Source organism: Lygodium microphyllum, chromosome 23, assembly GCF_053477565.2.
Source record: "Lygodium microphyllum isolate KBCC chromosome 23, Lygodium_microphyllum_v1.1.10, whole genome shotgun sequence".
Taxonomy (NCBI): Eukaryota; Viridiplantae; Streptophyta; class Polypodiopsida; order Schizaeales; family Lygodiaceae; genus Lygodium; species Lygodium microphyllum.
This window is the reverse complement of record NC_141157.1, coordinates 54,357,885-54,385,708: the sequence shown is the minus strand read 5'-3', so window position 1 is coordinate 54,385,708 and position 27,824 is coordinate 54,357,885. Positions and strand designations below refer to the sequence as shown.

At 41.4% G+C, this 27,824-nt stretch overlaps 1 pseudogene; it reads left to right on the top strand.

Moving 5' to 3' along the window:
• Positions 1 to 21,402: 21,402 nt before the first annotated feature.
• Positions 21,403 to 22,371, top strand: LOC148016198 (uncharacterized; annotated as a pseudogene).
• The last annotated feature ends 5,453 nt before the right edge of the window (positions 22,372 to 27,824 follow it).

Genomic DNA, 27,824 nt, shown 5'->3' with positions numbered 1-27,824 from the left:
GCTTTTGGATTTCAGCTAGACAATGCTTATCGATAAATAACCAATCAATCTTAGTATCCTTTGGCATAAACTTCTAATTGGTCCCTAGACAACCAGGATTCGAGGACCGTCACTTCTAAGCGGCTCCCGGCAGATGCACCACTCATGGGACCTAAAACGGGCCGGCATTGGCTCATGCACTAGCCGGACCTCTATCATGCACTCAATAACCCCACGGCCTCGCAGCCAGGAGCGTGGATGACACATACATCATCTTCCTAAACATCTTGCGTTTGTATTACATCTCGTAGTCCAACTCTAACCCAACTAACACTCCTCAGAGGGAGTCCCAGCACACTGCCAAATGGCACGAAGCACAAACATAGGAGGTCCTCCCACGGCTGACTGCCACTACCTCACTGCGACTCTCCTACACCTTGGGGATTGGCCCCTCGATGCTCGCTAAACATATATATGACATACGAACACAGACTTCTCTCTTTTATGATTCGCGTATTTCCAGGAGATATACCATGCTTCCTCACTTTCTTTCCCCCTTTGACCCAATGCCTAGCCTACAGCTTGGACAACCTGTCTCACTCAACGTTGGTCATATCTCTAGCAAGTAATTGCCATGCATCCAGGAGGTATTGTCTGATACCCTTTAAATTTTATGCTTCATGCAAATTGTATATGTCCATGTGCTCAAACAATTAAGAAAATCAGCATTGGTGCATATGTGGAAAACATTTCTTTCAATGAATTTGACTATCGCTTGTATGCTGCGTTGCATAAACCTAGCACCGAGAAACCCTCGTGCTAATAGGTTCATGAGTTTTAAATATCGACCAACCTAAATGGTATGCATAAAAACCAGCAAGCTTTTCATCATTTCATTCAGCATTTAAACACCTTTCATACACTCTACCCCCTCACCCGTTTAGGTTGTGCATCGTGCATAGGTTTAGGGTTCATTTTCCACATTTTTATTGTATAAAAAGCCATAAAAACTCACTGGGACATAAAGGTAGGGCTGAACTGAGTCTAAACCTCATACTTCAGACCCCCCATACATCCACAAACATGAATCTTATTTTTCCTTAATTTTCGGCACTCAAAATCCATTTTTTCCCTATTTTTCCCTTATTTTTCCTAATTTTCTTGTTTTTTTGCAATATTAAATGACTGAAAATTCAAAGTGAGTTATGGGCTGTGTCCCTTAGATTCATTTGTAGCAAAAACACAAGTTTAGTTGGTGTGTCTTATTATATTTTCCATTTATATCTCAAAAACACCCAATTTTCCCATATTCTACGTGTTTTACGGGTTTTACACTATTAATTTCATCCACAACACTTATGATTTTCTGATTTTCTGATTTTCTGATCATAAACAGTTGGAAGACATTGCAAATAACATTATAATGCATAATCATCCCATGGGAACAAGAATTCATGAAGCAAATTGCATAAAAACACCATTTTCCTTTGTAAAAATGAGACTACCGTTCTTTGCGGGTTGCGGGTTTTTATTTGCCATATCTCGAGACTGATTTCTAGCTACCATTAATGCTCATGATAGTCCACAATCAGCAATCTTCCTTCCTCTTACACCACGGAGCAATCCGGTTTTCATTGGACAAGCATCCATCATCCATTCTTCTTCTTCCTCTTCACCACATGAATCTGCCTTTAGGGGAGAGAGAGGGAGGAGAGAGAAAGACTGAAATCAGAATTCTTCATAGAGACCACCATTTCTCGGGCGAGAGGCGGCGATATGATCATCAGGGAGAAGGAAGACAAGGCCAATGATCAGTTATAGTGGTTGTGTGTAGTAGGCAAGTTGCCTCTCATCCTCCCATGGCGTGATTTTCGGCGCTGTTGATGGCGCCCTCTTCTTCCTCATCCCACGATTTCTTTCTTCCAAGTTGCATGCTTTTTGGTTGGGGGGTTAAAATTCCCCCAAAGGACACCCCCTCTTTGGTCCATGTTGTGGCCACCCTTTCAAATCTTGACAATTTCTTGGCCTTTTCCCCGTCCACACTCGGAATTGAGCTCTGAAAAATCTTGGGCATCCGGCTTGGCATCCCGTATTGGCCAGTAGCTCTTGTCAACCTGCACGACTGTCTGAAAAAGTATGAAAAATCAAGGAGTGTCGCTCGGACGCCTTTAAAGCACTTTGGCACTTAAAATCGTCCTAGATCGAGCCGCCGCCTTCGATGTTGAATATTTTTCCCTTGATATTCATAAATTTTAGCTATTTTTAAGCACTTCTCGGCACCAAAATTCTGCTCTCAGTAGGCAGGTGGCAGATACCTCCCTCGCATAGCTTCCTTAAGCTTATCCCAAGTGACTGTCCCCTCGGAGATCACTTGGTCTTTGCACCACTGTTTCCACCAAAATCTCTCTTTACCTGTAAGCTTAAGTTTGGCAAGCATGGCTTGGTTAGCAGGTGCAGTTCATACTGCCTCAAAATAGTCCTCCATGGACTCAATCCAGATCTTGGCATCAGCTTGAATAGTCCTTCCCTTGCCATCAAGCTCGGATGGCTTAATTTTTTTGAGATGGAATTTCTTCTCTTGAGCCACAGCTGGACTTAGTGTAGGAGTGGGATTTGGAACTTGCCCTTGGGGGTAGCGTCTGGGCAATACGATTCTTTATGTTAACGTCTTATCATACGTTCCCATATTATGTTAATATGACTAGCACAGCTTTTTAGCTAAGTGATTTAATCACTTAGCACCCCAGTTAACATTTATGATCAAGATAGATAATTGTAAAAAGTCTTATTTATTCATGAAGGCGTAACCCCTTGAGTACATTTATTCTGGATAAGTAGGACAGGTTGATTGATACATCAGTTTGGGGAAAATAGGATTGTGTTACAATCGGCTATAGGGAACGGAATAATAATATGGTGTGGGGTCATGGATTTTTAGGAAATGATAAGTCATAGGAAGCTTGGGGTATCCCTTCCTTTGATACCCATTCTTCTCATAGCGCCCTAACACTTTGATTCTATCAGCAGAGATCATCCGGGTCACTTCTTCATAGACATACTTGTTCTGCTTGACTTGCCGACTGCTAATGTGCAAAGTTGCGTTTACGCGAGCTTCGACAAAGATGAACAACTTCACGATCTTTAAATCCTCCATCCACTTGATTCTCTTCAAGTTGGTCTGAAGGTACGCGAGTCGGTGGGCTGCTATGTAGTATATTCCTAAGTCTCCCTCCCATCCATCTCCACTCCACATATAGATGCAAAGGATTATAGATGCGGTCCAGAATATCAATCATGCCAAGCCTCTGACAATAATTCGAAGCATGCATTGCAGTCATGAACATGATCTGGAACACCAAGAACATGTTCCATGCTTTGTGGCTCTGCAACCCAGCATCCATAAGTGAGTAAATAAATGTTTTCAAGAGAAAACACTACTCTATTTCACTCACCTTCCCATGCTTATCTCCTTATTTGCCTTATTTTCCTTTGTTAAGTTCCCTTATAATCTTTAGATCTCGTTGGTTTGCTCTGATACCAACTGTAACGTGCCCGCTCATCCAATTGTGGGACATATCTTAGCAACCCATCGACAAGAGAGTTTAGAAAGTGCCACCTCGCACTTGTAAGGAATTGTTCAGATATCAAGCTCCACTCATGATATTCCAGGGTGACCGTTGTGCATTTATATCATCGACTTGTCAGTTGCAGATGTGGTTGGTACACCGCCCATGAATAATAGCTAGATGACAGCTATCCTTATCTACTCTAGTTCGTGGCTCAGTTAGTATGCCACCTTAGTTAGTTGAGTTTGGTTTGAGACCCATATATAGGGTTCTTCTATTTCTATGTACTTGAGTTCTTTTGGCTTACACAACTAAGAAGAGGAAAACTGTTTTTCAGCCTCCACCTGTGTGTGTATTCCCCCATTGTGCAAGCAAGAAAGCTACAAGTGAGACTCCTTCCTTCTCTCCCACAATCTTGACATGGTATCAGAGCCTTGTTCGTGGTAAGGAGCTCAAGAAAGCAAGCCAGGTTCATGGTGTTCTGGTAAGAGGACCAGTATTGCTTTCATTCTTCTGTTTTGGGAGCAAGTCTCTGCAGGTAGCACAGCCGGAAAGTGCAAGAGTGCATTGTCTTAGGTTGAGACGCCCTTCGCGGTGAAGCAAGAGGGCAGTATATGTTGCGAGAGAGGCCTTTAGCCCTTGGTGACCATGTTTTTTTGATTTGAGGCCATTTTGGGGCCTATTTTGGAGGCGGAAGTTTTCTGCACGCACTCAGGAAAAGGCCCAGTTTTATGCTGTGCGACCACTGTTCTACAGGTTGGTGAAAAGTTACTGTAGAAATTGCATCGTATGCTTGTGCGCAGAGACATTGGGAGTTACAGAATCATCCTTTTTGCATGTTGATGCAAAATCGTCACTAGGAAGTGACTATGTGGTCAAATACCACTTTTGTCAGTTTTGCAGATTTGCCCTTGTGAGGCTGAAGTTGTGTTCTTTGTAGTGACAGAATTTTTTGCAGTGTTGTGTAATGGCGTCTGATTCTCTTTCACAGATTGTCACTGAAAAGGTTGACAAGAACAACTTCCAAGCATGGAAGTTTAGAATGACGAATTTCCTTATGGGAAAAGGATATTGGGAATTTGTTGCAGGAAATGAAGAAGAACCAGTTCTTCCTGATGTTCTCAATCAACAGCAAATGCAGGAAAGTTATGTACTGGCTATCTATCAGCATTTCAGACTCTATGATTGTGCATATTCAAGATGCAAGTACGCCAAAGGAGGCATGGGATACTTTGTCAAAAATGTATAGCACAAATACGCAAGCCAGGAAAATGCAGCTCAAGCAAGAGTTGCATAATGTGCAAAGAGAAAATATGAGCATTAATGACTACCACATGAAGGTGAAGAAGATTGCAGATGCACTTGCCTCCATTGGGTCGCCAGTGGAAGATGATGATTTAGTTTCTGTGACCTTGAATGGTCTAGGAAAGGATTATGCACAGTTTCAAACATCCATTTCTGTCCGTGAAAGATTTCCTAATTTTGAGGAGTTGATTGCTCTTCTAATTTCTGAGGAGCAGAGAAATGGTGGTGCATCTTCTTCAGGAGGAACTTCAAAAGAAGCTATCTTCTACTCAAATGCTGGAAGAGGTAGAGGCAGAGGTAGAGGAGGCCGATCCGGAGGCCGTGGTAGAAATCATAATATGTAGCAAACTCAAGAAAACCAGTCCTATGGAGGAGGACATGGTAATTCTAGAGGCAGGGGGAGCCAAAGAGGTCGTGGTGGATGTCAAAGAGGCCAAAATGCAAACAACAATGTTGAATGCTACTACTGTGGTAAAATGGGTCATATGGCTAAGGACTGCTATAAAAAGCAGAATGACATCATGAATGGAAAATTGCAACAAGGAAATTATGCATCTTCTAGTAGACAGGGTGATGACAGAAATGAGCATTTGTTTATGGTGCAGCACATGACCAATTCTGTGAGAAGTGTAGAAGAAAGAAATGATGTGTGGTATGTTGACTCAGGTGCATCAAACCACATGACAGGTCATGCAGAATGGATGCAGGATGCAAGAAAAATGGAAAAACCAGGATTTGTGGAGACTGGTGATGATACTGCACATCCTATTGTGCAGATTGGAAAAATTCCTTTGTCTATGCAGGATGGGAAAAAGAAATACCTATCGGATGTATTTCATGTCCCGAATATAACCAAGAACCTAGTTTCTATTGGTCAAATGGTTGAGCAGGGCTTGCAGGTCAGATTTAACTCTCATGGATGCTTTGTTGAGGATATGAAAAATAAATGTCGCTTGATAGCAAAAGGAAAGAAGAAGGGAAGAATGTTTACGTTGGATGCAGACATGTCTGAATTGAGTGCAGCAATGTTTGCACATGGGACCACTGTAGTTGTAGATATTGATATCTGGCATAAATGCATTGGTCATGTTAATGTACAGCGACTTAAATCAATGCAGGCCCAAAATATTGTTGTAGGATTGCCTAAATTCAAGGTTGTAGAAATGCATAAGGTATGTAAAGCCTGTCAATTTGGAAAACAGACAAGGAAACCATTTCCTAGACATGTTCAAGAGAGTAAGAAGCCATTGGAATTAATCCACTCTGATGTGTGGACTACTAAAGCTGCATCTCTTGGAGGCTGTCATTATTTTGTCAGTTTTATTGATGACTATAGCAGAAAAGTTTGGGTGTATTTTATGAAAAAGAAAAGTGAAGTTTTTGGGCATTTCAAAACTCTTAAAGCTATGGTTGAAAAAGAAACATGCCTTTAAATAAAATGCCTAAGGTCAGATGGAGGGGGAGAGTACTTCTCAAATGAGTTTGCAAGGTTATTGCAGGAGCATGGCATAAAGCAGCAATATTCATGTAGTCATACCCCACAACAAAATGGAATTGCAGAAAGGAAAAGCAGGCATATTGGAGAGGTATCTCGTGCCGTGCTCAATGAAAAAGACCTGCCAGATTTTTATTGGGCTGAGGCAGTTGCTACAGCAGTCTACATAATGAACATGACTCCCACTGCAGCAATACATGGGATGACTCCAGAGGAGAGGTATACTGGTAGGAAACCAGATATTTCTCATTTGAAATTTTTTGGTTGCATTGCTTATGTTCATGTGCCAGATGAGTTGAGATCTAAGTTGGATCCAAAAGCTGAGAAGTGCATCTTTATTGGTTACTCTCTGCAACAACAGAAAGGGTATAGATGCTATAACCCTTCTACTTGTAAGTTTACAGTGAGCAGAGATGTTGTTTTTGATGAGATGAGTAGCTAGTATAAACCAGTAAATGTGATTGATAATGTAGATGCACAAAATGGTAATGCTGCACAGAATTCACAGCAACAGTCACAAGATATTAGTGGACCTGGAGCATCCTCTAGCAGTGGTTCATATTCTTCGCCATGGACATGCAGATTGAGATCAGGAGAATCTTCTCAAAGCAATGTAGATAGTGGTATGTAGGTATCACGAAAAGGAAAAGAGAAGGTAGATCAGCCCATGTTTGATGTGAATGCAGGTCACTCTTATGTGGATGGTGAATCCAGTGGCTCAGAAAAGAGCATTGATGATGAGTTGGGTATTCCTTCTATTGTTACACCTAGAGTAAGGAAGACCAGGGATGTTTTGAGAGCACCTGGGAGTGAAACTACTTTGTGCAGGTCTACCAGAGCTAGGTATCCTATGGATAGGCTGAAATATGATGGATTTACAGCCATTCACTATGCATATATGGTCAAAGTGATACAGGAACCAGAATCCACTTCTTTTGAGCAAGCCATGGGAAAAGAAAAATGGGAGAAAGCCATGGATGAAGAAATGGATGCCTTGGAAGCAAATACTACATGGGAATTGGTACCTTTACTTAAAGATAAGAATGCAATTGGTTGTAAGTGGGTTTATAAGGTGAAGCACAATGCAGATGGTTCTGTGAACAGATACAAGGCAATATTAGTAGTCAAGGGGTATGCACAAACATATGGCATTGATTATGAAGAAACATTCAGTCCGGTTGCAAGGATGGCAACCGTAAGAGCAGTCATTGCTATGGCTGCATCAAAGGAATGGTCTTTACATCAGATGGATGTAAAGAATGGCTTCTTGCATGGTGATTTGCAAGAAGAGGTCTATATGGAGCGGCCACTAGGTTATGTGCATGCTGTTCATCCTAAGTTTGTTTGCAGGTTGAAGAAAGCCTTGTATGGCTTGAAGCAAGCACCTAGAGCATGGTCTGATAAGATATGACAGTATCTTGTCACTATTGGCTTTTAGATTTCCAAGGCAGATTTCTCACTTTATGTGAGAAAAACAGAGAAAGGTATTATGCTACTTGTCATTTATGTTGATGATTTGATTATCACAGGTGATAGTGATGAAGATATCCTCCATGTGAAAATGCTATTGAAGCAAAAGTTTGAGATGAAGGATTTGGGAGAGCTGCGTTATTTCTTGGGCATTGAGGTGATTAGATCACCAAGTGGGATATGGCTCTTGCAGAGGCAATATGGATTGGACATGCTGTCCAAATATGGGATGACAGGCTATAAGCTTATTTCAGTTCCTTTGGAGCAGAATGTGAAGTTGAGCGCAGATGCAGGTGAGCTTCTCGAAGACCCTACTATGTACAGACGCATAGTAGGAAGTTTGATTTATATGACTATTACCAGGCCAGATTTGAGCTATGCTGTTGGATTGGTAAGTCAGTTTATGCAGGCTCCAAGGAAACCACATTTGGATGCGGCTAGATGCATACTCAAATATGTGAAGTCCACATTGTAGTATGGACTATTTTATGAGACTGGGGTTCAGATACAGTTGCATGGATACACTGATGCTGATTGTGCTAGTAGTATTTCTGATAGACGATCTACCAGTGGATATGTGTTCTCTTTTGGGAGTGCTGCAGTCACTTGGAGCAGCAAGAAACAGCCTACAGTTGCCTTCTTGAGCACAAAGGCTGAGTACACGGGTGCAGCAATGGCTGCATGTGAGGTAACTTGGTTGCATAAGCTACTTCATGATATGCATCAGCCTACAGATGGGCCAGTTGTCATTTATTGTGACAACATGAGTAGTATACACTTGGCAAATAACCCAGTCTATCATGCTAGAACAAAGCACATTGAGGTGCATTATCACTATGTGTGGGAGAGGGTTTTACTAGGTCTTATTGATCTAGTTTATGTCAGCACAGAGGATCAGGTAGCTGACATATTCACGAAGGCATTGGGCACAGAGAAGCTACACAAGTTCAGAGACCTGCTTGGTGTGTAGGAATTGGGATTGAGCTCGAGGGGGAGTGTTGAGATATCGAGCTCCACTCATGATATTCCAAGGTGATCATTGTGCATTTATATTACCGACTTGTCAGGGCAGATGCGGTTGGTACATCGCCAATGAATAATAGCTACATGACAGCTATCCTTATCTACTCTAGTTCGTGGCTCAGTTAGTATGCCACCTTAGTTAGTTGAGTTTGGTTTGAGACCCATATAAAGGGTTCTTCTATTTCTACGTACTTGAGTTCTTTTGGCTTACACAACTAAGAAGAGAAAAACTATTTTTTAGCCTCCACCTGTGTGTATATTCCCCCATTGTGCAAGCAAGAAAGCTACAAGTGAGACTCCTTCCTTCTCTCCCACAATCTTGATAGGAATGTCACAGGGTTTGCGATCTAGGTCTTCCCGAGTGTGCCCCGAGCAAAAGTATTTGGCCGTTCCCACTTAGGACTGACCTAAAGTCAGGGTCTCTTTCCTATCAGCAAAGTCTCTAAGAAGTAGCTAGCGTCGAGCTCCATATGACCCACTTTGAGTAGGAACAACAGAGTCGAAGCGGATTTATACTACAGTTGGTTCATAGAGAATGGGAAACGAGAGGGATGCGAAGCTCAACCTCTCTACCCATAAGGCATAGTCCCATTCCGCTCCCCTAAAACAACATAAATCTGGATTCTAACTCAACTGATTCTAGGTCTTCACAGTATCGTTATCACATCTTTTGAGAAAAGTTCCTAGCTAACCGGGACCACCCTTCCATAGGATGGACCCAAATCACATCCACTGCACTTTCCTCGGGTTGCTTACTTATTTAATTACCTATGACTGGCTCTCACCCAGCACTCAAGAAAGCATAAAACCAGGGTACTGAGCAGCAAAGTATATGCTTGGAGCTTTGCTCCTCACCATGAAACCTGCAAACAAGCCTCTCTTGCCATGAATACACACACACAAAAGACTCAAGACACACCCTCACCAATCAAGAAACAAGATCAGGAGGCTCCTCCTCTTCCTCTACACACTCAAGATCCATGGTTGCAGCACACAGGAAGAGCAAGAAGAAGGATGGACAAAGAGAGTTTGGAAAAGAGGGAAGAGAGAAGTTAAAGAGGCACCACAATCTGCCGTGCTCCAACCTCCTCAACCACTTTTCCCCAAGAACCCCAATTGCACCCTTTTGAACCTTTATTAAATCAAATATTTTGACCATACAAAAGCAAAGGTTGAAGCCCTTATGTGTTGCATGCATTCTAGGCAAGATTCCTAAGGTTTTTAAAATCAAGGAACATATGCAATGGCTTTTATAGCTCCAAGCCAAGCATTTACAATGGTAAAAATATATATCAATGAAGTAAAACTTAGATACAATATCACAAACATTTTTGATAAAGTGAATAATTTGTCGATGTAGATCCCAAATCTTTTAGCCTTTTTGATGACAAAATTGGAGGCTATCATTCCTCCCACACTTAAATTGGTGAGCTCCCGCGAACCAAAGAACCATGGTAAACTTCCATTGTAAGCTTCAAGAAAAACATCATATCCTTCTTCTCATTTCTTCACACTTCTGTCGATCATTTGTCCACTTCTTCAACAACCATTATCTCTTCACTTCAATATTTTGTCTTGATTCCAAACACCCATCACTAACTAATACACTGATAAGGATGCAATGCTTTGATTTTGGGAGACACACTATCTCCATGAAGAAGAAACATTGAAAATCCACCAATTTGACACCAAAAAGGTGAAAAACCCACAAAAGATATTCAAAATAGTACTCCCACTTCATCAGATTTAACTTTAATGTTCTCCCACCCGAAAAAATTCTAATGCTTTGGCTTTCCTTTCAAAAGCAAACATTGATATGTTGCATATGAACTAGCTTTATAAAGACCTTAGGATTTTAAGGTTTTGATAAAAGTATAAGATTATCTTGTCCTTCTTTGTGGTTGCCGTTTCATGCTGATGCCGCCTGTGGATGAGGATGAGGATGCACGGTTTGCTGTAAATCAGCGAGGGAAACGAGAGCAAAACAGATCGCCATGTTGAAGCTTGCTTCCTCTTCTCCTTCTTCTTCATCATATTCTTCTTCTCTGCTTTTCCAGCTGTGACCTGCAGCACTAAGAGCATTGCTGCTGCTAATAGAATTCGCAGTTGCTGAAGATTCTCCAGGAAGTCGCATATGACGGAGGCTCTTCACAGCCCTATGGAGACGCTCTAATCTAAAACTCAAATGATTCCATCAAGCTCTTTGCAGTCTTCACTATTTCCCTGAAATGAGACCTTCGATTTTCCAACTTGATTGTTGCAAAAGTCAACGGTGACCTTATTGTCTGTACTTTTGAAGAGTGATCCAGGATGTGTGGTATCTATTGATGCTGGTTTGAATTCATATCGCAGGCTGTAGAACTGGGTAGACGAAGAGGGCTCCCGAAAGGTAGACCCGAGGGTCAAAGGAAACCATTGTTCTGGGGGTGGCGCCGAGTCAGGTTCCTTGACCTTTGAATTCATCTCCTTCTCCTCCTCCTCCTCCTCTATGCTCCTTGCCCACCACCTCATCTCTGGCCCCATCGTCCATAAGATCCGCCATGACGAGGCCTTCATCTCCGACCCATCGCACTCCGCTGCCGCTGATGCCCGCGTCGAGGAGGACCTCGCCTCTTCCTCTTCTTCATTACCTACCTTCTTCTCGTGCTCGGCTTCTCCCTCCTCTCTAGGCTGCTGTTGTGTACAACGTTGCCTGCGTGTACACTCAGAAGTCTCTATCTTACTGCACGGTCCTCACCGTCGTGCCTACTGTGTGAAAGAGGCTCCTCTGCACATTCCTGTGGGTTTTCCTCATCATCGCCCTCTACCATACTCTACTCTCACCATCCGCACGTTCGTCTTCTTCAGGGGTCTTCTTGCAGTAAAATAGATCCTGTGAGAAACAAATCTACATGTAGCTCCCTGCTGTGCTGCTTCAAAGATCTTCAACACCTGCTCTTCACTTTGCAGAATCCATGGCTAGCCCAGTCCCGGCAACGGAACCAAAAATGACTGGCTCTCACCCAGCACTCAAGAAAGCATAAAACCAGGGTACCGAGCAGCAAAGTATATGCTTGGAGCTTTGCTCCTCACCATGAAACCTGCAAACAAGCCTCTCTTTCCATGAATACACACACACAAAAGACTCAAGACACACCCTCACCAATCAAGAAACAAGATCAGGAGGCTCCTCCTCTTCCTCTACACACTCAAGATCCATGGTTGCAGCACATAGGAAGAGCAAGAAGAAGGATGGACAAAGAGAGTTTGGAAAAGAGGGAAGAGAGAAGTTAAAGAGGCACCACAATCTGCCGTGCTCCAACCTCCTCAACCACTTTTCCCCAAGAACCCCAATTGCACCCTTTTGAACCTTTATTAAATCAAATATTTTGACCATACAAAAGCAAAGGTTGAAGCCCTTATGTGTTGCATGCATTCTAGGCAAGATTCCTAAGGTTTTTAAAATCAAGGAACATATGCAATGGCTTTTATAGCTCCAAGCCAAGCATTTACAATGGTAAAAATATATATCAATGAAGTACAACTTAGATACAATATCACAAACATTTTTGATAAAGTGAATAATTTGTCGATGTAGATCCCAAATCTTTTAGCCTTTTTGATGACAAAATTGGAGGCTATCAACCTACCACATTATGTTTGACATGCAAAAGCAACTTTCTTAATTAATCAATTTAAACACAGGTTCCTTCACGTAACTTAGGCACTGACACAAAAACAATGTCCAGCAAGTTCCTTTTTCAAATATTTGATCTTTGTTCATCATAATCCCGAAATACATCAAGTATCATGCCCAAAGGCTATCCCAGCAATCAACAGGATTGATGCTCCAAGTTTCGCCCATAGACTAGTACATGGGCCTTGAGATCCCATCTTGAGTCATGTCAGCCTCTTGTGCGAGATCCGGAGGCAAGGAATTTACAGCCAGAGCCTCCCCTGGCACCCAAGTGTCCTCCCGCTCCAAGCAGCACCCATGGAGAGACCTCTCGCGGCGGGTTCGGTCTATATACCTGGCACGGCTAACAACCCCCTTGGATAGGGCCAGGTAGACAGTTGGACTTAACTGAACCTGCCTCTCCCTCTAGGCTTTTAACCTGAAGCATTAAGTTTTTTGCCTTGAATTAGTTCCTCGAGCAAAGAAGTTCAAACAATGTACCTAAGTGTACAATCACGATCATTTCAGAGGTCGTTTGTATGACCAAGTGCTAAGATGTGTTTCCTTCTTTCCGAATGCTCTCAGCATTTGGTCCTGGGTCGTTCACGACTTGGCGAGATTCCAGGGGCTTGGAAAGATAGGTTGCTTGTTTCCCCTTTTTCTTTTGGTTAGGGTTTGTACCCTACCAACCCTAATTATCCTAACCTTAGGTCTCCTTGTAAAATAGATCATGGACAACCCCGTCGTCCTCGGTTGGTCAACTTGCTGGTTATCTCCTAGATCCCTTGAAGTACCTATGTACCTTTATCTTTGAACTTAATTGATCAATATTGTCTATCCCCTTGACCATGGTTGGTCAAGATGGTTCTGTTTAGAATAGTTCCTATTGCGTCTTAAGTATAATCTTCTTGAGCCCTCTTAATAATGCTCACCTGCACTAAACTTTTACCTATCCCTCTTGAAGTCACCAAAGACTTTGACATGGGCCTCATGGAACTCAACACCATTTAGTAAATTACAAACAACGTTGAATTTTCCCAACAACTTTAATGCATGCAACGTAATGCCATGCCTTCATTTCAATGCTTACAATTTTGATATAATCCATAGGATATTTTTATGCCACACATGGGAAGGTACTTTCTGTGCATGTAATCTTAACATTATCCCCTATGTAATTGCTTACACAATCTATAACCTTCTTGAATGATATGATCTTTATAACTTTATGTTATTATTGTATGAGTCTAGTTGTGCTTTAATCTCTTCTGCAGCTTATTATATGTACCTTAGAATCCTTCTTGCGATACGGAGATGCACTTTTGTTTCTTTCAATGTCCTCTAAAATGTATTTTAAGCAAGAATTTGTGCAAGGAACAATGCACTTTATGCAAGAATTCATGCAAGACGTTTTTGGTAATTTACGATGCAATTAACTAATCAATTTCACCTATTATGATGTCATCTTACATCAGCAATTATCTTGTTTGTTACATACATCACAACTTAGTTCATACCTAGAAAATTATCAAACTGCAATTAATGTGATGCATGTGAATATGTTTTTTTCACTGTGATAATTATAATTTATGATTTAATAATAGTGCAACCTAGGTTTGGATTCATGCCTTGATTCCAGTGGTATTGATGCCTGATGAATCATTCGTGGTTGCGGTGCCACCTTGTTTCGAACCTCCATCCACACTTACGGGGTTTTCGGCCATCTTTGTGGAACTATGCTTCGGGGCCATACTCGAAGACGCGTGTACAAGAGATAGAATTCCCGCACTCTCCTATGCAAAATTCTTACCGCCTCTCCTTGAGTGGAGAAAAAAATAATGAAAGGGAGGGGTGTATTTTCGGCAATGTAGAGGGGTGTGTGACCTCTCTTTAAGGAGGGGGGAAGAAGAAGCTTCTCTCTCTCTCTCTCTCTCTCTCTCTCTCTCTCTCTTTCTGTTTGCGATGATCAGGGGCTGCTGTCCATCGACGAGGGAGGGGGGCACTGTCCACGAGGGAGGGGGCAATGTTGCAGGTTGACGACCACCAGGGGGAGGGGGGTGCTTCCCTTATATGGTGAGGAGGAGGGCTTCACGAGGGGAGGGAGACAGCTGTTAACGGCTGCCACCCTCCACCTGAGGGGCTGCATGCCCCCCTCTCATTACTCACACACACACTCTCTCTCCCCGACATGCTGTCTGTAGGGAGAGTTAAAAAAAAAGTCCTAAATTTAAAAATTTTAAAGGGGGGGTTTCTCATGGGGGGAGGCACGGGGGGGGGGGGGGGGGGGCACAGGGGATATTACAAAGAAATGAAATTAAGACTTGGATTTACTCTAATACTAGGGTCATTTGGATATAAAGGACTATCTATCCAAAGATAAGTATTTTTTATTCTCTCTACATGATATTAGAGAGTAGTTGTTGCATCTCTGCCACCCTTTAGAGAGAAGCAATAGTCTGATGTGAGCTCAAGGGATGCATCTTATAAAACATGTAAGGCACCACGTGAATTTAAAAGAAAGTGTATTTTATTTAGTAAAATATATAAAATCATATTTATAAAATAGTTTTTAAATTACATTTAAAAATACATAAGTTTAATAAAGTAAAAGGGGTCAATATATGACCTTGTAGCATGTAAAGAAAAGGGTATTTCGTAATACCCTTTAAATGCACATTATATAGATGATTTCTCATAGGTGCACCCCTCGAGGATGTGGGGTAGAAGATATCGAGTGCAATTGAGAGAGAGAGAGAGAGGAGCATAAGAGACTTATGTGGATAAAAAATAAATGGCCCCCTTATTTTTTGTTATCTTCACTTAGATGATGGTAGTGTCAAAATCTACAAGGGGTGCCTATTTGGCTATTGGCCATTGGCCTTTACCCAAAAACCTTGGACTCAAAAAGGCCAATGCACCTTAATGAGAGTACAAGAAGAAAGTGAAGATACTATCCAATGCCATAATTTCTTTTCAATGTGTAGAGCACTCAAAAGATGAACTTTTTACATGAGAAGCTCAACAAGGTTCATATGGATCTTGACAAGCTCAATGCATTATTCTTAAGAAACTTTTTGATGAAGTGGTACTTCACCTCAATGTTTTTTACATGAAATACATGATTCCATGCTAACTAAATGGCATTATGGTTCTTAAAGTGCAATGTAGATACCTCTTCTATAATATTGAAGTCTCCCACTCAACAAATAAGCCATATAGCTTCATTATGGACCTTAGTGTGGTTACAACATACTCTACTTTAGTGGTAGATAAAGTCACACATGGCTGTAATCGAGAGACCCAAGATACTGCACCACCTATAAGAGTAAAGATAAAACTTGTATTAGACCTCCTAGAATATACTCATGGAAAAATCAACATCTATACATCTAAGACTAGATACATCATTTCTTGCAAAGCATATGTACATAGGTCTAGTGTCATTCAAGTATCTCATGATACTCTTTGCTACCTCCTAGTTCTTCTTGCCATTGTTAATGATTCCCATTGCATAGGCAATGTTTGAATGTGTAGCAACCATGGCATACATCAAGTTACCAACCATAGATGCATATGGAACCTTAGCCAGTTCAACCTTCTAATCATCTAACTTGGGTCTATCCTCTTGGCCAACTTTAAAAAATGGAGGCAATGGAACATTGAAAGCCTTTCCTCTCTCCATATCAAAACAAATCAATATCCTCCCAATTATTCCTTTTCAGATAAATATAGTATCTTTCTATCTCAATCTTGTATAATGCACATGCCAAGAAACATTTTGAAGCCCTTAATGTAAAATGTTTCATGTAACCTTTTCTTTAAAGCACATACATATATCATTGAATTCCTAACAATTAGCATGCCATCCACATAAATAATTGAGATCATAAGGCTACCATCCCTAGCCTTCCTTATATATAGGTAGTAATTGGTCTCACTCCTAGTGTACCCTTGAGACTGCATAAAGGTGTCAAACTTATGATACCATTCCCTGGTATGTTTCAAACCATGTAAGCCCTTATGCAACTTATAAACCAATTGCTCCTTACCTTTCACAAGAAATGTCTTAAGCTTTTGCATGTAGATCTCCTTATACAAGTCCCCATCTAAGAAAGAAGTCTTTACATCCATTTCAACCAACTCCATATCCTTTCAATAGCAACCAAAGCAAGGACCGTATGAAGGGTGATCATCTTGACTATCGGTGAGAATATCTCATCAAAGCCAATTCCCTTCTCTTGCTTGAGTTCTTTGGCCACCAATCTTCTCTCATAACTTAGGCAATGTATTAGATAGAGATAATTTCAACTTGTAGACCCACTTGCATGATAGTTAATCTTTGCTTATAAGAAAAGAGACTAGCTCCCAAGTAGACTCTTTTCTAAAGAATCCATCTTTGACTACATAATTCTATTCCACTTATAACTATCATCCTTAGTCATAGCATCTGCATAACAAGAAGGCTCATCATAATTTGCGAACATGACATAGTTTAGAGACAAATTATATCTATCTAGTAGACTAGAAACTCATGTAGACCTATGTAAACTAGCTCAAGAGGAGCATCTGGCTATCCTAGTTATCGATCCCATATTTTGACAACATGTCCAGTGCATACTGTCTGTGTGACAACCAAATGCCCTCATCTGTGCGAATGACTTCAATCCCCAAGAAGTAGCGCAAATCTCCCAAATCTTTCATGTAAAATTTCTGCTTAAGAAGACTTTTGACATTCTCAATCTCTGTCAAACTGTCACCCCCAACAATAAGATCATCTACATAAATGGTGATGACCACAATACCCTTATCACTTTTACGCACATATAAAGAGTGATATGCATAGGCCATTAGCCTTGCAAGCCTTACTTGAGGAATGCAATGACTTATTTCAAATGCCTACATCCCTCCCTCCCAAGAGACAAGTGGACCACCCACTTCACCTAGAGCCCCATTCCAAGTCAGTGAATAAACCCCCCTATAGACTCTCCAAGTGTGAGTGTGAAGAGGTTGCAAACCAAATCAAGGAGTTGTTGGAGATGGGTTTCATTGAACCGAGTTCTTCCCTCTATGCATCTCCTGTCCTCTTAGTCAATAAGAAAGATGGCTCCTTTCGCATGTGCATTGACTATAGAGATCTGAACAAAATTATAGTGAAGAACCACTACCCCATCCCATGGATTGATGATTTGCTGGATGAGTTAAAAGGGGCATGCTTTTTCACTAAGATTGACTTGTGCTTTGGCTACCATCAGATTCATATGCAGGCAGGAGATGAGATAAAAAAGGCCTTCAGGACTGATCGTGGACTTTATAATTTTCTTGTGATGCCTTTTGGGTTGACTAACGCCCCTGCCACCTTTCAAAGCCTCATGAACAAAATCCTACAACCCTTTCTATTCAAGTTTGTGCTTGTTTTCTTTGATGACATGCTCATTTACAGCAAGTCATCTATGGAGCACTTGACACACTTTCAGAGGGTGTTTCACATATTGAGAGACCATCAACTCTTTGCTAAGGAGATTGGCTGACCCGAAGAAGGTGCAATGTGTTAGAGATTGGCCCACTCCTTCCATCACCACTTCTTTGCGTGGCTTCCTTGGTCTCTCTTCATTCTACAGACACTTCATTAAGCACTATGCCACCATTGCAGCACCTTTGATTGATCGCTTGAAAAAAGAGTCATTCTTTTGGGATGCCATTGCAGATCATAGCTTCAAATAGTTAAAGGACGCGCTTACTTCAGCACCCATCCTTGTTTTCCCTGACTTCTCTAAGCTATTTACCATTCATTGTGATGCCAGTAGCCGGGGTATTGGTGCAGTATTGTTGCAAGAGCATGGTGTGATTGCATTTGAAAGCTGCAAGCTTGATGAGAAGGAGATGCAAATGAATGTATATGACCAAGAGATGTTGGCCATCCTCCATGCCATCAAGAAATGGCACCACTATTTTTATGGCAACCGCTTCCAAGTAAAAAGCGACCACCGAGTCCTCCAGTACTTCTTCACTCTGTCTACTTTGACTCCTAAGCAAAGTGATGGGTGGCAACCTTATAGAACTATGACTTTGATATTTCACACACTCGGGGCAAGGATAATATTGTGGTTGATTCACTCTCTCGAATATGGGCATGCAGAGTGTCCTCTATCTCAGAATTGCACAGCGATTGGGTTGAAGAACTCCAAGAGGCTTACTTGTTAGATGATCACTTCAGTCACACATTTCAAAAATTACAGCATGGGGTTATGGCTAAAAACTCCCACTGGTCACTTGGGTGTTTTCAAAACATATGACAGGATTGCCAAGAGCTTTCATTGGAAAGGCTTATGGAGGGACATCAAGGACTTTGTGACCAAATGTATTCCATGCCAACAGAACAAGGATAGTACACTCAAGCTCGTTGGCCTCTTGCAGCCTCTCCCTATCCCTGAAGGGAAATGGAGTCACATCACAATGGACTTTATCACTAGCCTTCCTGCGATTAAGAAAGGGTGGAACAATATCTATGTGGTAGTTGATTGCCTCACCAAAGCTGCCCACTTTATCCCCACTAAGATCCAACGTACTGCCTCTCAGGTGGCCACTCAGTTTATGGAAAATATCTTCAAGCTGCATGGCTTACCATAAGTCATAGTACATGATTGGGATGCAAAGTTTATGAGCAACTTTTGGTAGACAGTTTTCACCTCCATGGGGACCAAGCTTGCTCCATCCACTGCATACCACCCTTAGACAGATGGCCAAACTGAGAGAGTGAACAAATGGCTTGAGACATATTTGAGGCACTTTTGCCATGATGTATAGCACAGTTGGGATATTTGGCTTCACTTGGCTGAGTTTACATATAATAACTCCACACACTCTAGAATTGGAGTTTCCCCTTTTGAGGCCTTATATGGGTATAAGGTTCTCCTTTCCATAGTCTTGTTTACTGATAAGATCAACCCTCAGAGTCAAGCTGAATTGGATAGCATGCAAGCTTTACTTCAACAATGCAAAATGAACCTTCAAAAGGCCCAAACACACATGAGACTCTATGCTGATGAAAAATGAAGGCATTTGGAATTCCAAGAGGGGGAATTGGTCTTTTTGAAAGTGCCTATGTCCCGCTACTCAACTCTCAAAGAGGGAAGTAGTAACAAGCTAGCCCATCGCTTCTATGGCCCATACCAGATCCTGAAGAGAGTCTGTGACTTGGCCTACATCTTAGAACTCCCCCCTACCACCAAAATCCACAATGTGTTTCATGTTAGCCAACTGAAACCCTTTGTAGGCTCCTCAGTGGACTATGTGGAAGAACTTCCCCCCATAGATGAAGAGGGCATCACTCAATATGTCCTTGAAGCAATCATTGGGCAGTAAGATAAGCACTTACGGTCCCGATACATCAAAGAATACCTCATCAAATGGCAAGGCCTACCCTTGGAAGAAGCCTCTTGGTGCCCAGCAACCATCCTCAATGAATTTCCCTACCTCCGTGAACCCCAACAGCTGGAAGATTAGCCGGTCATGCCCCAAATTGACCACCCTCTGCCCACAGACTACACACTATTTTAGAATAGTTTTGTACTTACTCAAATCACATGCATGTGCCTTCTACATAAGCTGAAAGTACTCGTCATAAGATCCGTTTTGACATATGGTATGCCCTATTTGGAGTAGCCTATCAAAAGTTGTGACTAGTTTAGTTCAGCAAACTGGTCACGGACTGCATGCTGTCCCTAGTCTCTCCACACCTAATTTTCATTGTCACAGGGCTTTGAGTAGTACTTTGCAACCCTCCCTTAGCCCACCCATCATTCCCCTATATTTCTCCTTGTTTTTTAGGGCAAAAACCTTTCGAGTGGGGATGGATTGTAACAAGCAGGATACACACCGACTAGGGTTTAGACACCCCGTCACACTGATCAGGGTATTTAAGGTGTAAGAGCCCCAGATTAGGGAATCAGTTATTATCAAGATCATACTCTTCACCTTCATCTCCAGCTTCCATGGCTTCCTCCTTCCTTCTCTCCTCTTTTCTCTCTTTCTCTCTCTTCTTCTAGTGTTCTTCCTTCTTCTTCTTGCTCACTCTCTCTCTCTCCAGCTCTTCTTCTCTCTCCTCTTAGCTTCTTTCATTACACATTGAAAGTTCAATATTTTATTATGTCTTACCTATTTTTCTCATGTATTCACTTGATGAAACTTGAGAGCACATGTAATTTATCCTTATGCAAATAACCAAACATTTGAATATCGGTCTTTTACCATCTCTATTGACACTATAACAATGCACAAAAAATGTTGCAATCTCTCTCAGCATTGCAAGGGAAAGGTTTTTATTGTATGAGTGGATCTTGTTTTTAAAGTGTTATTTATATAAAATAATTGCAATGAAAAAAGTATTTGTGTACAAAGTGGGTGGATATAGTACAAAGTCAATTAGCCTAGGAATAAACCATTAATAAAATCAAGATTATATTGAAGCACAACATATGCATCAAGAAGTTGTGGTATGATGAGTAGTAATATTATATATTTGATGATGCCATGTATCACATCTCCTTGGCTCAAAATATTAGAGACATACAACTCTTTCTATTTAAGAAGTATATTGTGAAATCCCTCCACGCCACCAGTCTGACGTCACCAGTTTGTTGGGATGTCTGACCTGTAACAGTTGGCTGTAACAAACCAGACCACTTCTTGGCAGACACTTGATCTTGCCCTTTGAGGTATTCTTGTATTTAAGAAGAAGTTGATGGTAATGGAAGACAGAGATAGTTCACTAGATCTAGCACATGAGTCTTGCACAGTGTATCCCACATTGGTGGAAGTGGCGGGCAACAAGATTTTTTCTGTCCATTCACCTTCTTAGGTCCTGCTCATTTGCCTTTTTAGGTTTTTACCAACTGTCTCAGATCTAGATTATGAGTCACCCTCTCTCTCCTCGGCATATGCATGCTTCCCCTCAATACGAGGATGTGTCGATGCAGCCTGAGCTCACGCACCAAATATCACTAGACCAAATGTTTCAAGCCATGTCAAACATTTTAGTCCAAGTAAATCACACTAATCAGACCCTGGTTAGTTATCTTTCTACCCAATCTGCACAAAAACACAGCACCGATAGAAAAATTCAGCCTAAGTCTTTCTCTGGCCTTCCAATTGAAGATGTACTTACTTGACTTGACCATTATGATAACGTGTCTAGTTATCATGATTGGTTAGAAACCCGAAAAACTAGGGAAGCTAGCACACTGTTTGAGGGGGTAGCTGCGACATGGTTTGTCCAGCAGGATGATTTAGTCAAAGAGAAATGGGCAGCTCTAAGAACCTACTTAATTCAAAACTTCGCCCATCAGAATGTCACATAGACAGCATTACAACAACTACAAAACCTCAAGCAACAATAGCAAGAGCCCATTGCGCAATTTGCGGTCAAGATGAACCAACTTCTACTGCGTGCTGATCCCACTATGTCTGAAGAAATGAAGCTTTTCTTTCTATGGCCTCGTCTTGGACATGATATATCCTGAAGGGTACGTGATTAAGGACCCAAGACAATCCAGACGGCCATCCATATTGCACAACGTATAGAAGGTACATCAATCCAACTTGATCAGCAAACAATCTTTGTTTCACAACCTCCAACACCCACCCAAACTACAGATGCCTTTCCAACACCTATGGACATAGATGTCCAAAACTCCCAACTCAATGCATGCAGGTCCCTCCCAGCTAGAGACTCACAAGGACGCCCAAAATGCTTTTATTGTAACAATTACGGGCATGTTAGGAGACATTGCAAGAAACTTCAATCTACTCGGCAACATCAGAATGCACAAATTCAGATCAATGATGCCGCAATGCTTACTGCCTTGCCGGAAAACCGCTGAGCGAGTAGTTGGTGGAACATCACCTGCATTGTCAAGTCGCTTCATCTTCCAGACACCTAGTGTGTTCAATGTCAGTCCACCTCAATGACACACTCCAAGAAGCACTTCTTGATTCAGGAAGTTCCATTTCTTCTATTAGTCAATCACTAGTCCAGCAACTAGGTCTCCCCACTAGAAAAGCCCCACCAATTTCTGTTCTTTTTGGAGATAAAAATCAGTTGTATCACTTTGACACAGTAGCCCATGTTAGCTTTTATGTTGCACACAAGCAATTTAGTCATCCCTTTTATGTTTTGCCACACCAGCTTTTTGCTTTAACTATTGGGTGTGATTGGTTTGTCGAAAATAGAGCACGTTTGCTGTTTGATACTCACCATTTAGTGTTGCCAAACACATTACCAATTTCTTTCATACGTTCTTTTCAAGGGCCAAACTTTGTTCACGCACAGTGTGTAGTTGTACATAAAGAACGCCGCTTGCATGACATTCGATCTGTACTCACCAAATTTCCAACACTGTTTCAATCACGCACAACTACTACACAGATCAATATGCCTATTTGTCACTCTATTCGGATAGGAGATGCCCATCCTATATGCATGGCATCTAGACGCAGGTCACCTCTTCAAAACTAAAGGATAAATGAAGCAGTGCAAGATATGCTCCAAAAAGGTGTCATTCAGCCTCCCTCTAGTGATTGGGTGTCAGAACCTCACCTTGTGAAAAAGGATGATGGAAGCTACCGTTTCTGCATCGATTTTCGTCCCCTCAACAAGGTAACTATCCATGACATGTACCCTTTATTGTGCATTGATGACCTACTTGATCAATTAGGCAAGTCAACATACTTCACATCTCTCGATCTAGCTTCAGGGTATTGGCAAATACCTATGGACCCTTCTGATGCCCACAAAACTACCTTCAGAACTCCTCTTGGGCTGTTTTAGTTTACGAGGATGCCTTTTGGCCTCTCAGATGCAGGAAGCTCATTTCAGCGTGTAGCAAATCACATTTTTGATGACCTCATTCGTGAAGGTGTTGTCTTGGTTTATCTGGATGACATTCTCATCCATAGTGCAAGTTGGGAACAACACATACTAGTTCTCGAGAAGGTGCTCACATGAATAGCTAGATTCAACCTTTAGTTACAATTCCGAAAATGTAAGTGGGGTGCCACAAAACTGAAATTTCTTGGGTTTGTGATCTCTTCTAAGGGCAGCCAAATGGACCCATCCAAAGTTCTTGCCATTCAAAATTACCCTCCCCCATCTAATGTCAAAAACCTTCAAAGTTTTCTTGGTATGGCAAATTTTTCTCTGAGATTTGTCCCTAATCTAGTTGCCATAACCTATCCTCTCCGCCAACTCTTGAAGAAAGATGTAATATATATTTGGAATTCAGCTTGCCAACATAGTTTCACTAAGCTCAAACAAGTAATTCAAGAAGTTGCACTTTTAGCTCATCCTAATTTTCAGCGGCCTTTTAGATTACAGACTGATGCCTCAAATCAAGGCCTGGGAGCAGTTCTCCTCCAAGAGGATGATACTAATCGCTGGCGCCCAATATCTTTCATTAGCCGCTCTTTAACTCCTACTGAATTGAATTATTCTACTATAGAAAAGGAGCTACTTGCAATTGTTTGGGCTTTTGCAAAATTTCATCCCTACTTACATGGTGGGAATGTTCAGGTGGATATTGACCATCAACCTCTAATTTCACTCATTCAAAAACAACACCCTCTTGGTCGGCTGTTGCGATGGGTTCTCGCTTTACAGGATTACCAATTCACACTTACTTATTGCAAAGATGTCACAAATTTCATCACAGATGGATTGTCTAGATCTGAATGCCAAGCCACTCAGTTTACTCCTCCACCCTGCAGATTTACCAGTTCGAATGGACCAGATGGCCATTTTCCAGCAGCAAGACCCTCACATTAATGAACTCATCAGCCAGATACGATCTCCTTTTCCAACCACGCAGCGGGGTCATTTCATTCTCATCTCGACAACGTGGTCTTCTATGCAGCTCCTAATCAACAACCTAGGGTGGTAGTAGCCAAAGCTCTGCAACTCACCTACATGCAGTTCTACCATGCGCATCCTCTATCAGGCCATTTGGGCTTTCATAAGGTACTACAGAAACTCAGATTACATTATTATTGGACAAAAATGAGACAATCAGTCTCTCAGTTCTTACAACAATGTGCAATTTGTCAAAGCATCAAATCACCCTCACAACAGGTGGGCCATTTGTCTCCAATTGTTGTCAATGAGCCATTCGAACAGGTTGGTTGGGATTTAATGGGCCCATTCCCTATGTCCAGCTCAGGTAACCTCTACATTCTAGTGATTATAGAATACCTACCTAGGTGGTGTGAGGCTCTCGCCCTTCCTGATGCTACTGCTTCTACTATAGCTAGTGCTTTACTAAACAAGGTGATTTTCAATCACAGATGCCCATTGCAACTTCTCTCAGATCAAGGCACACAGTTCAGAAGTGAAGTTCTGCAAGTTCTCACAAAAACTTTGGGAATCCATCAGCTGTTCACATCTCCATATCACCCACAGACCAACGGGTTAACAGAGCAACTCAATCGCACCATAAAATAGGTCATCACATCTTTTGTAGACCCCTTACACCAAAATTGGGATGAGGTGCTACCATTTGCTGTACATGCATACAATACATTGGTACAAGAATCCACAAAGGTGAGCTCCTTTCGCACATTATATGGCCGTGATCCTCGACTTTCTGCTGACCTTAATACAATTCAAGTCCAGCCAACTAAAGCTGATGCAACAGATTGGCTGTTGTACATGCAACAACACCAACCTCTTCTGCGACAAGCACTTGTTCATAACCTCTAGCAAGCTCAAAGTAGACAGAAAAAGCAGTATGATGAAGGCCGCCAAGCTGTGGTTTATCCAGATGGATCATTGGTACTACTCTACTATCTAGGCCACCTAGGTTTAAGTGAATCCCTGCTGCACCATTGGGTCGGTCCCTACAAGGTTTTGCAACGTATTCACACCAATACGTATCGGTTACAACATATTATGGCAAAGAATTCAGTCTCACCACTGCCCATGTTGTACACATGAAGCCATACCATCCAAACTCCACTTAGAATCAGTCACATTAGTCATCTAGTTTTAGGGCGGAGGTGTGGAATCCCTCCACGCTGCCAGTCTGACGTCACCAGTTTGTTGGGATGTCCGACGTGTAACAGTTGGCTGTAACAAACCAAGCCACTTCTTGGTAGACACTTGATCTTGCCCTTTGAGGTATTCTTGTATTTAAGAAGAAGTCAATGGTAATGGAAGACAGAGATAGTTCACTAGATCTGGCACACGAGTCTTGCACAGTGTATCCCACAATATCTAGAAGAAGATATGAAGTGTATCTAGAAGAAGATACGTTGTTCAATGTGTACATGTGTGAGGACCCAAAGGATAATGTGACTTAGATATATTTGATCACATGTGGAGGTTTTAATGACTATTCTTTGTTTGATAGTGGTCATTTTTGGATAGCCAATTCATACAATGGAAGCGTGGATGTATTCTCATTTGAATATGCTTTGTCCTTCTTTATGTTTCATCCCTTTTATCTCATTGAAAATATTTTGACAAATCTCAATATGGAAGATGGTTAGTTATTTGATTAGGAATTATCTATAAATATTTATTCATGATCATTGGATTTTCTATGTAGATGTGTTCATGCATTTCCCACATCACTAGGAATGCTAGAATTGCTAACTCATGCTCCTCTAGTAGAATATCCACATTGTCTTGGACTAGGAACTCTCATTTGAGAAATCAAGACATAAGTCAAAGTGAGTGATGTTATCATAGCCTCCAATTCTCAAGACAACTAAACCATGGTTTGATCTCCTTCCTAAGCTATTTCTTAGACTACATGGTCCATGATGTTTCTCTTGACCAATTGAGCTTCTAGATAGATTAGAGGTTGTAGACTAGAAGAGCATTTCTTAGTAATAGTTGAGTTGATAGCATTCTTGATGTTAGCACTTGTATTCTAGTACATTGAGGCACAAAGGGTTTCTTCCTTAGTAGACTCAATGGGTTTAGCCATATCCTAAGGTTGCAATCTTTGGGGTTCCACAATGAATTGGAAAGTACTAGCTATTGGATTAGTGGATTTGGCTGCATGGAAAGTTGTGGGAAATTGCAGAGGGGTATCCTCAAATTAGTTGGAAGTATTCTGGGTCTTGGTTTGTTTGAGAGCACATGGGATAACATTTTTTCTTACTACTGCTACATGCTTGTTGGCCCTTTGTTTTGCCCCTTAGGATTTATGTCAGTGGAGTAGCAAGATGAGATTGCTATTGTCATGGTTCCTTTGTCTTTTTTAGTGATGAAGCTTCAAATCTAGGAGACTTGAGGTGTCCAATTGAATTAGTAATTGTTAGTGGTTGTTCCCTATCAATGTTTACATTGTTCAACACCTCCTAATAAATTCCTCTAGGTTAGGGTGGGTTGCATCACTAATGGTTGAAAATTTGGATTTTCTTTTTGTAGGGATAGCACTTTTGGAGCTTTACCTCATGAGTAGTAGGCCAATAATGACTTTAAGCTATTGAGCTCCAAGACTTGTAGAGATTCATTAGTTATTTGAATAGATGAGTACCATATTTCTAGAGATAGTTGGGATTTGTCTTTTTACTATGGTTTTTTAGTGTGTTCAAGTAGGCCTCACATTTAGATCCCCTTCTCCCTCCCCATGATGGTCTTTGAGTTTAGCTATATTTGGCAATAGTTCACTCGATTCTATTGTTGGTTCAGGCTAACCTAGGATTGTGTCTAAGGTTGACTCTCATTTTTCATATAGGCATTGTAGGGGGGAGAGAGAGAGAGAGAGAGAGAGAGAGAGAGAGAGAGAGAGAGAGAGAGAGAGAGAGAGAGAGAGAGAGAGAGAGAGAGAGAGAGAGAGAGAGAGAGAGAGAGAGAGAGAGAGAGAGAGAGAGAGAGAGAGAGAGAGAGAGAGAGAGAGAGAGAGAGAGAGAGAGAGAGAGAGAGAGAGGAGATACTAACCACTTTTAGGTTTTGTTTTCTCCAACAATGAATTTGGCTTTCACATGCTAGGAAAATGGCATTTTCTACATTTGAACATTCTTTACTTTCAAGATTATTTATAGAGATTTAGACACACATAGAACTCCAATAAACTTAAACCTATAGCTCCTTTCCATATCTTCATTATGTAATAATGTCTCTCATATTAAGAGTAGCAATTCACAATCTCTGCATTGATTAGTAGAATAGGAACTATACTTTGAAGACATTGATTCAGTGCAATGCTAAAGGCATTGATTAGTACAATATATGACTTGAAGTCATTTAACAAGAAATATGGTTGCATTGGCAATTTCTAGAAAAGATGAGTAGGTGTAGTCAATGAACTCTCTTTTTTAACAGTTCTCTCAA